The sequence below is a fragment of the Balaenoptera ricei genome, chromosome 2 (assembly GCF_028023285.1).
Source record: "Balaenoptera ricei isolate mBalRic1 chromosome 2, mBalRic1.hap2, whole genome shotgun sequence".
Taxonomy (NCBI): Eukaryota; Metazoa; Chordata; class Mammalia; order Artiodactyla; family Balaenopteridae; genus Balaenoptera; species Balaenoptera ricei.
This window is the reverse complement of record NC_082640.1, coordinates 124075806-124085849: the sequence shown is the minus strand read 5'-3', so window position 1 is coordinate 124085849 and position 10044 is coordinate 124075806.

Genomic DNA, 10044 nt, shown 5'->3' with positions numbered 1-10044 from the left:
TGTTATTTTTTGTTTTTCTCTTGCTGCTTTTAGTATTTTTCTTTGAATTTATTTTTTGTTCATTTGATTAATATGTGTCTTCGTGTGTTTTTCCTATGGTTTATCCTGTATGGGACTCTCTGTGCTTCCTGGACTTGGGTGACTATTTCCTTTCCCATGTTAGGGAAGTTTTGACTATAATCTCTTCAGATATTTTCTCAGACCCTTTCTTTTTCTCTTCTTCTTCTGGGACCCCTATAGTTCGAATGTTGGTGTGTTTAGTGTTTTCCCAGAGGTCTCTGAGATTGTCTTCAATTCTTTTCATTCTTTTTTCTTTATTCTGTTCCTTGGCAGTTATTTCCACCATTTTGTCTTCCAGCTCACTAATTTGTTCTTCTGCCTCCGTTATTCTGTTATTGATTCCTTCTAGTGTATTTTTCATTTCAGTTATTGTGTTGTTCATCTGTTTGTTTGTTCTTTAGTTCTTCTAGATCTTTGTTAAACATTTCTTGTATTGTCTCAGTCTGTGCCTCCATTCTATTTCCGAGATTCTGGATCATCTTTACTATCATTACTCTGAATTCTTTTTCAGGTATATTGCCTATTTCCTGTTCCTTTATTTGGTCTTGTAGATTTTTACCTTGCTCCTTCATCTCTGACGTATTTTTTTGCCGTCTCATTTTTTTTTTTTTTTTTTTTTATGAGTGGGATTGTGTTCCTGTCTTACTGGTTGTTTGGCCTGAGGCTTCCAACACTGGAGTTTTTAGGCTGTTGGGTAGAGCTAGATCTTGGTGCTGAGATGAGGAACTCCGTGAGACCTCACTCCAATGAATATTCCCTCGGGTCTGAGGTTCTCTGTTGGTCCAGTGGTTCCGACTTGGAGTTCCCACCGCAGGAGCTTCGGCATGACCCCAGGCTCGTGAACCAAGATCCCGCAAGCCATGTGGGGCAGCAAAGTAAAGAAAAAAAAAAAAAGAACAATAACAAAGTAAAAAATAAAATTAGACTAGGAAACTAACAGATATGTTAGGAAGAATATAAAAATAAAAATATAGATGAATCAATGACTGGAAGGTACATCAGTACCACAGTAGTAAAAAAGAGGAGGAGCTAAAAGAAAAAACGAAAAAGGGGGAGGAAGGGCCTTGGCTGTGGAGGGCGTGTCCTAAGCAAGGGCGAGGTTTGGGCAGTGGGTGGGGCCAATGCTCAGGACCCACAGGGCTGGAAAAGGCCCTGGGGGCTGTGGAGGGTGGGGCTTAGGCTCAAGGAAGAGAAGGGGCCCAGGTGTGCCCTCACCCCTGGTCTCCGAGGGCAGGGGACCTCATCCTGGAGCCTAGCAGGCTCCCCGTGTCTGAGTGGGTGGGGCATTCGCCCTCCACTCCTCTGCTGTTCCTCCTCAAGAGCCCCTCCCGCCTGCCTCTCCTGTTCTCCCTGGCCACCCTCCTATGCCCCCAGGACCCACGCAGCCTGGATGGGGCTCTGGAGGGTGGTAGCAGCTTGGGAGCTCAGCAGGCTCCCCAGTCCGAGTGGGCCAGGCAATTGTCCTCTGCTCCTCTCCCACTCTTCTTGGAGAGTCCCTCCCAGAGAGTCCCTCCCACCTGCCTCTCCTGATCTCCCCAGCCTCAGGGGCGCAGATCCTGTCTGGCCTCCACTTCTCCTCCCCCCTCAGTCCCCCTATGTCCTACCAGTTCAGTGTGGGGTTCCTTCCATCTCCTTGGGGGTCAGAGTCCCCCACCAGCAGCCAGCAGGAACTCTAGTTGTGGGGAGAGGCTAACTTGGCGTCTTCCCACACCACCGTCTTGACTCCACCTCTAGAACTGCCCATTGTTTTTAAGGGCAATCTCTAACTTCTGACATTTCTAAACAAGACTCATTTGAAATATATCTGTCATTTCTCATGGACTTAGTAAAACTTTATGCTTTTATATCTGTCATTTCTCAGGGGCTTGATAAAACTTTATGCTTTTTCAGCTGTGTAAAAGTTTAGAAAATTGATTCATTTTTTTCTTGCTTGATTCAACTATGTTAAAGACAGTCATCAGAGATGATGTTAATTTTTGCCTTTGTGTCTTATCTTCTTCAGAGTTTTTTAAACTTGCCAAACAAGGAACTTCCCTGGTGGTCCCAGTGGTAAAGAATCTGCCTTCCAATGCAGGGGACGTGGGTTCAATCCCTGGTCGGGGAACTAAGATCCCACACACAGTGCGGCAACTAAGCTAGTGCACCTCAGTGAGAGAGCCTGCGTGCCGCAACGAAAGATCCCGCGTGCCTCAACGAAGACCCTGCATGCCGCAACTAAGACCCGATGCAGCCGCAAAAAAAAAAACCCCAAAAAACTTGCCAAAGAAGGACACAGGTAGGTTCACTGATTGAATGTTTGTTATGATCAGTATGAAAATGCTGATTTATAAACAGTTCTGTTTGGTACAGTTCTAGGTATAAAAGTAAAAAGACGTAAGAAAGGCAAAAGTAAAAAAACTATATGAAAAACAGAAAAACAAGGAGCACATAAAATTATTTTTAGAATTAAATCGCAGCTGCTTTTACTTTAGTACCAACTATGACAAGATTTTTTCCAACTTTTAACTTGGAATATTTTCAGTAATTCAGAAGTCTTGGAAGAATGGTATAAGTAACACCATATATTAATAGCTTTTACCTCAGTTTACTGATTGTTAAATATTGTTAATATTTTCTAACAATCTAAAAAGTTACATCTTTTATTTGGGTAGTTGAGAATTATATCTTGTTTCTGGTTTTTTTTTTTGGTAGTTTGCTTCTTGGTGATTAGGTACAGAGACAAAAAGACCCTGTGATAGAATCATCCCCTCACTTTCATCAGTGCTTACCTCATGGTATCTGCTACTTGTGAGCCATTCACTTAGGGCATGGGTTCTCTTGGATCATAGCAAGGGGTGAAGAGGGGAAATAAGTGAATATTCTCTCTATAAGGTGTCTCCCTCCCCTCCCCCTCCTCTTTTTGATGAGTGCTTACTGGTCTGAAGAATTAACCATGCGCATCAAGGCAGGGTGAATTCAATTTTCTTTTCTTCTTATCAAGTGAAGAAAGGTCAATCTTTCTAGGTTTTTCTGGTGTAGTGTATTATCCATCAGAAAGTTCGCTATGATTTTGGATTCTGTTACATTTCCCACAAACCTGTATTCAGAGTTAATAGTTTATAGCACTCTCGTTCAGATAAGAAGGATTGGCGCTGGAGGATTTATGATATCTAACCTAATTTTCCATCACCATACCTTGACCTTGGCTTTATAAGTTGTAGCCCAGACAGAGCAATCGATTGCTACCCGATAGAGGCAAATGACCCTCTTTAACTCTAGGGCAATAGCTAATAAGGTCTTGATAACTGTGATTTATCCACTGTCAGCGGTGATTGCATGTGCCTCTCTGAAGCTGCCCTGAATTGATGGATACAACCTGTATGACAGGAAGCCAGTTCCAGAGGCTTTCTCCTTTTATCCTTAGCATCGCCAGGGCTCCTAGAATGGGACTGATGAAGTCATTTTTCTTTCATTGTGGTTTTTTATAATGAAATATGGTAAAAATTCATCTTCTCTTGAGCATGCCATTTTTCCCTTGTCAGAGCTACAGTCTTTCCTTGACTGAACTGATTTGTTATCTACAAAAGCAGAGGCCTTGCACTTCCCTTTTGATTCAAGGAGCTCTGGGTTGGCCAAGAGGTGTTTTCTTCTATAAATTTAGTAGTGGGTCAGCTCTTTCCTTAGCCAAGACATTTGGCTTCCCTTTTAATGAATTTGAGAGAAAAAGAAGTATCTGTTATTGGTGACCCCCTAGAATACTTCAAACTGTCTCATCCTTCAGGCATCATTGACCAACACCCTACGCAGTAGCAAAACCCTGTGTTAGGAGAAACCAAAACTAATTTTTCGTATGTCCCAGGATTGAAAGATACCTTAGTCATTAGTAAAAATGAAGATGTGATAATCTGGATCCCCCTTGTTTAAAGACGTCATCACATACGAATTTGAGGAACACTCAGAGTCAAGCTCTTTGTGCTTCTGGCTTGTCTGAAGTGAAAGCCTGTTGGCATGTCCTTTAAAGCATTGAATCATGGGTAATACTGGATTTACTATTATCAGTAAAACAAGAAAGTAGCTGGGGCAAGAAGAGAAGATCTTATATCCTGATGTTCAGCCCTGCCACAATGATACATTTTATATTTTTTTTCTACTGGCTTTTGCTTGGTAATATTTGATTTCAGTTCAATTTGCATCTGAACTCCTATTTGCTTTTGTGTTTGTCCAGATTTATTAAATAAAAGTATGTTAAGCATTTCTTGGGCACAGGAAAATGAAGACTCCTTCAAGCTTTCTCAGGCCCTTTCTTCACTATACCCCACCTTCCACATTATTATAATTGTCTGTTATGATACAGACCGCTAGTTCCCCTCAATATCCATTTTCTCTTTCTTCTGTATAGAGAGAATTCCTTTTTTTTTCTTTTTTTAAAATTAATTATCTATTTTTACATATTAGTGTATATATGTTAATTCCAATCTCCCAATTCATCCCACCCCCCCCCCCCCCCCCCCGCTTTCACCTTGGCGTCCATATGTTTGTTCTCTACATCTGTGTCTCTATTTCTGCCTTGCAAGCCGGTTCAAGTACAGACAGAATTTCTAGTTTTTAGCTGGGTGCATGGTTGCCCTGAGAATAAAGGCTACATTTCCCTGTACCCTTTGCAGCTAGTTGTGGCCATATGATTCTATTCTGGTCATTTGGGATGTGAGGGAAAGTAATGTGTGCAGCTTCCGGAAAGAAGGGCATGCCCTTTCTCTTTCCCTTCTTTTACTGTGCTGAGTAGAATGTAAACATGACAGCAGGTCATCTTAGAGCTTGTGGACAATGGCAACCCTCAAAGGATGGTAGTGCAACAAGGTAGAAAGAGCCTTGGTCCCTGGACAACCCCATGGAATAGAGCAGATCTGTCAGCCCTACACCTATATCTGGGCTGTTTCATGAGAGAGAGATAAATCTTATTTAACTCACTGCAATTTTGGGTCTCTGCTTCATGCATCCGAACCTGTATTCTAATTAAAAACCTATTGTCTGGGGACTTCCCTGGTGGTCCATTGGGTAAGACTCTGTGCTCCCAATGCAGGGGGCCCGGGTTCGATCCCTGGTCAGGGAACTAGATCCTGTATGCCGCAACTAAGAGTCTGCATGCTTCAACTAAGAAGTCCGTGTGCTGCAACTAAGACCCGGTGCAGCCTAAATAAATAAATAAATAAGTAAGTAAATACTAAAAAAAAAAAAACCTAGAAGATTTCTCAAAAAAAAAAAGAAAAGAAAACCCCCCCAAACCTATTGTCATCTTTCCCAGTGGACCAAAGCTCCTTGGGGATAGGCACTATGTTCTGGTCGCCATTTGTGTTCAGCTAGTTCAGGACTAATTGGTTGGCTCTGGAGGTGGAACTGGAAACAGATTAGTTTTTTTCCTCCAAATGAAAGGATTTTTTTTTTTTTTAAATTTTTATTGCATTTTTATTTATTTATTTATTTATTTATTTTTAAATTTTTTAATATTTATTTTTGGCTGTGTTGGGTCTTCGTTTCTGTGCGAGGGCTTTCTCTAGTTGCGGCAAGTGGGGGCCACTCTTCATCGCGGTGCGCGGGCCTCTCACTGTCGCGGCCTCTCTCGTTGTGGAGCACAGGCTCCAGACGCGCAGGCTCAGTACTTGTGGTGCACGGGCCTAGTTGCTCCGCGGCATGTGGGATCTTCCCAGACCAGGGCTCGAACCCGTGTCCCCTGCATCGGCAGGCAGATTCTCAACCACTGCGCCACCAGGGAAGCCCGAAAGGATCTTTTTGATGAGACACAATTACATAGGGTACAAGTAAAACACAAGTAAACTTTTCTGCTGCCTCTTGCCTTCCTAGACTCAGTGAGGAGGGAAGGGGAGGGTCCCTAGGCAGAAGGGCAGGATAAGAAATAACCGGGCTTTGTCTAGTATCCATGGTCCACTAGGATGTCGCCACCCTCCCCTCTCTACTGTTGGTATGGTTGGAACCTTACGCTATATGCACCCTTGCCCTTCTGCCTAGGGGCTCTCCCCTTTCTTCCCCACAGAGTCTAGGAAGGCAAGAGGCAGGTGCATGTCCCATTGCCTTAGGCTGTTCCACTGGGCTCTCCTTGAATGGGGCCTGCTCTGGGGTTCAGACTCTGGAAAGAATTTGTGCTGGTAGCCTAGGTAGCCTAATTACTATAGCAAGGTAGACAGGCATTTAGGGGTTGGGTTACAGAATCACATTAAGGGCCAGATACTTAGGGGCTGGGACTCCCCAGGCAAAAATGACTCATTGATCCTATAAAATATATGGATCCAAGCCAATTCTATGCTTACATTAAAAGCACCTTGTACTGTCATTGTCCGGTCAAGTCATAAACCATAACAATTGCTTGGACAAAGAGAATTTAATATATAGACTGTTAACTAGATATAAAATTGTTAAGTAACCGAAAAGGCAAGAAAAGAGCACCAACGTATCACAGAGATAGCAACTGCAGGAAGCAACTACCACTCACAGGGTTTAGGGAGCAAAGACTGGCATTACTAAAATTTAGACACTGGGAGGAGGGGCTGTGGGTGGAGCTCAGGCCTCAGGGGCAGGCACAGCTCTACTGGGACCAGCGTCTCTGAGTTTGGAGAAGGAGCCCTGTGGGCTTGAGAACCAGACCACTAGGAAGGAGACAGCAGCTGGGATGAGGCTAGTATTACACGTGTTGGAAAAACTGCAAACTGGATTTAAATACATCCATGGTGGTGGAGGCAGACACATTGCTGGTGTGACGCTCACAGGACTTGTGAGCAGACAGGAGTCCCTTCTCTCTCCTCCAGCCTCCCAGTCTCCCTTGAGCAGAGTGGAACCTGACAGGGAGACTGCTGGCCAGGCAGAAGTGTGGTTTGCAGACGCCTAGTTCCAGCACCACAGGGCACAGCATAGAAAGATGGGTTTGGAGCTGAGAGATTATAGCTTAGTAACTGGCACACACCTCAAGGGTGTCTAAATTCAGACTGTTGCAAGTTGTGTCAACTAGCATGATAGGTAAGGCCTACAGACTTCAGCGACTTAAGGGACAATCTGGTGACTTAAAGGGAGAAAGACTTGTTCCAGGGAGATGAGGCAGATAAAACATCACAGGGCTGGTGATAGGAAATAAGTCTCAAAGAATGCAAAGGATTTCCATAGGCAAACCAGTGTAAGAAGGATGCTCCAGTGAGAAAGAACAATAGATGCAAAGACCCAAAGGCGGGTCCAAACCCTTAAAAAGACTGAGTTACAGGGACTTCCCTGGTGGCACAGTGGTTAAGAATCCGCCTGCCAGTGCAGGGGACACGGGTTCGAGCCCTGGTCCGGGAAGATGCCACATGCCGCGGAGCAACTAAGCCTGTGCACCACAACTACTGAGCCTGTGCTCTAGAGCCCGCGTACCACAACTACTGAGCCCGCGTGCCACAACTACTGAAGCCTGCGTGCCTAGAGTCCGTGCTCCACAACAAGAGAAGCCACCACAATGAGAAGCCTGCACACCTCAACGAAGAGTATCCCTCAGGACAAAGCCTGAGCTACTCAAGTCTTTGGGCTTCCCTACGATAAGGCAGGAGTTGGGGCATGGCTGGGGGGAGCGGGAGGCTCCCCCAGGACCAGCGACCTCCTAGGACTCTCACCCTCAGAGTAGGTAGGATTTTCTATCAATTCTTCCTCTCTAAGGGTGATGTTTTATGCTGGGCTGACTTGGACAAATTACTTAAAATTTCTGCTTAGGGAAGATTATTCCCATTTGATAAATAAGGAGACTGAGGCTCTACAAAGTTAAGTAACGTGTCCATGATCACAGAAGCAGTGACTCAAATGACCGATTTCCTACTGGACATCATTGCCTGCATATCCCCGTGGATTCTCCAGCTGAGCACGGCCAGCATGAACGCCTTCCCTTCCTTCACACCTAGCGCCAGACCTTCTTTCTGGATCTCTGAAGTCAGTTGGTTACTATATGGTTTGGGTTCCTTCCTTCTTCCTACCTCCATACCCCTACCTTACTCCATACAATCAGTCATGAAGTCTTGTAGATTTCACCTGCTAAATATACATTCTCTACTCTTTGTCACTGCTGGCTTGGCTTTATTCAAGTACTCACTTGATTGCTGCTAAAGCTTTCCATAGGTCTCCCTGTTTCCAGCTTTGTCCTCCTCCAATCCAGGCACCATTCTGAGGCCAGGGAAAGCTTTCAAAAACACAAAAATGTCATTCTCCTTCTCAAAAAGGCTTTCAATGGCTCCCATGGCTTCCTGGAGAAAATCCAAGATCCTTTATATTCCACAGTGAGGCCACCGTAGCATGGTCCCTATGAACTCCTCCAGCTCTGCTGGCCCCTGTCTCCCTATCTTGGGGTGGGGCAGGGGGACACCTGTGGCCAGGAAAACAGGGTCGAGGTTCACCTTGCTCCCTCCACTGACTAAGCTATGGGCGAGAAATCACAGTGATGCCACATGGTGTCCTGTGTACCCCAGCAGGTCGCCTGCCTCTGATTTAGTGGCTGTGCTGCTCGAGCCGTTGCTCACTGCCGCGCAGCAGTGATGCAGGCCCTGTGGGCTTCCGTTTTCTGTGCTGAAATGAGTGTGTGAGGGTGCCTCTGGGTGTTGCTTCTGTGCTCTCTTGTCTAGTCCTCTTCCTCTTTTTCCTTCTTTCTTCCTTTTTTAAAAAGTATAGTTAGCCTTTTGTCTCATTGCACCTGAGAAAGCAAGATGGGTCACTGGCAGCTCTCCTGGAGCCATATGAGAAAATTCAGCCGGGGTTCTCCTCTTGCAGTGGCTGCTCAAGCCAGCTGGTCTGATCCGAAAATACCGCCTCCATAAGTGCTGCCTGCGTTTCCCATAGTACCCCAAGGATAGTGGCTTCATTAAGTGGGACTAAGTGAACTTCCTGGAATGGGTCACCCAAGATATCTGCCTTACCACAGAAACAATGCTAGATCTTTGTACATAAAACAAACAAAAAACCAAACCAAAACAAAACAAAAAACAAAAAAAAAAAAAAGAAAAAACTAACAAAGCAAAACAAACAAAAACAACTTCAAAAAATAGTATGTTTATATTAGACAGGAATCTTTTAATGCAAAGGGCAGAAACTCAGTTCAAATTAGCTTAAGCCTAAAAGAGAATTTATTAACTTATTTAACTGGTCAATCTAGGGGTAGAGCTGGATCCAGGGATACAAATGCTATTATTATCATTATTATTTTTCTCTCTCTCTTTCCGTTCTGCTACTCTCTGTGTTGGCCACGTTCTCTCCTATTTCAAGATGCGTTCCCTGTGTGTGTGCAGGAGGTGAAGCGCGGCATGGTGCCAGACAGCTCTGAGCTTGTGTCAGCCCAGCCCAGCCACCCCAGAGGAGTGAGAGCTTCTCTCTCTCAGCATCTCTCTATAAAATCCCGAGGAAAGACTCTGATTCATTCTGCTTTACTCATTTGTCCTACCTGCTCTCCCCCTCCCCTGCTCCCCTCAATCCCTGGGTCCAGGAGGAAGGGGAACACTACTTACTACAAAGGCCTAAGATCAGAAGCCCATTGCTATGGTTGAGGGGTGGGGCACCCTGATTGAGACTTCATCCAGAACCACATAGAACTGGGGGGCATTTACCCAAAGAAATGGGGCTGTTGTTTTTAGAACATGGCGGAAAGGCAGGTTGGGTAGACAAAAAAAAAGACAACCAAAGAGATATCTCTACTATTATCATCACCTCCGCTACAAACACCATCACTGTTATTGGACAACTACCGTGTTCTAGGCACAGAGCAGGTCCGTTATTACACAGCCTCTCTCGTAACATTACATATGACACTCACCATTCTATAGAAGAGGAAGCTGACGCTTAGAAAATTTAGCACACTGGCTCAGAGTCATGGAGCTAGTCTGTCTGAGGCCAGGCCCATGCACTTCATACTGCACTAACCTTCTCCTGGTTGGGGAGTCCTCTGTCTTGACATTGTATGTTAATTATGGCTCACAGATGGCCCTATGAAGG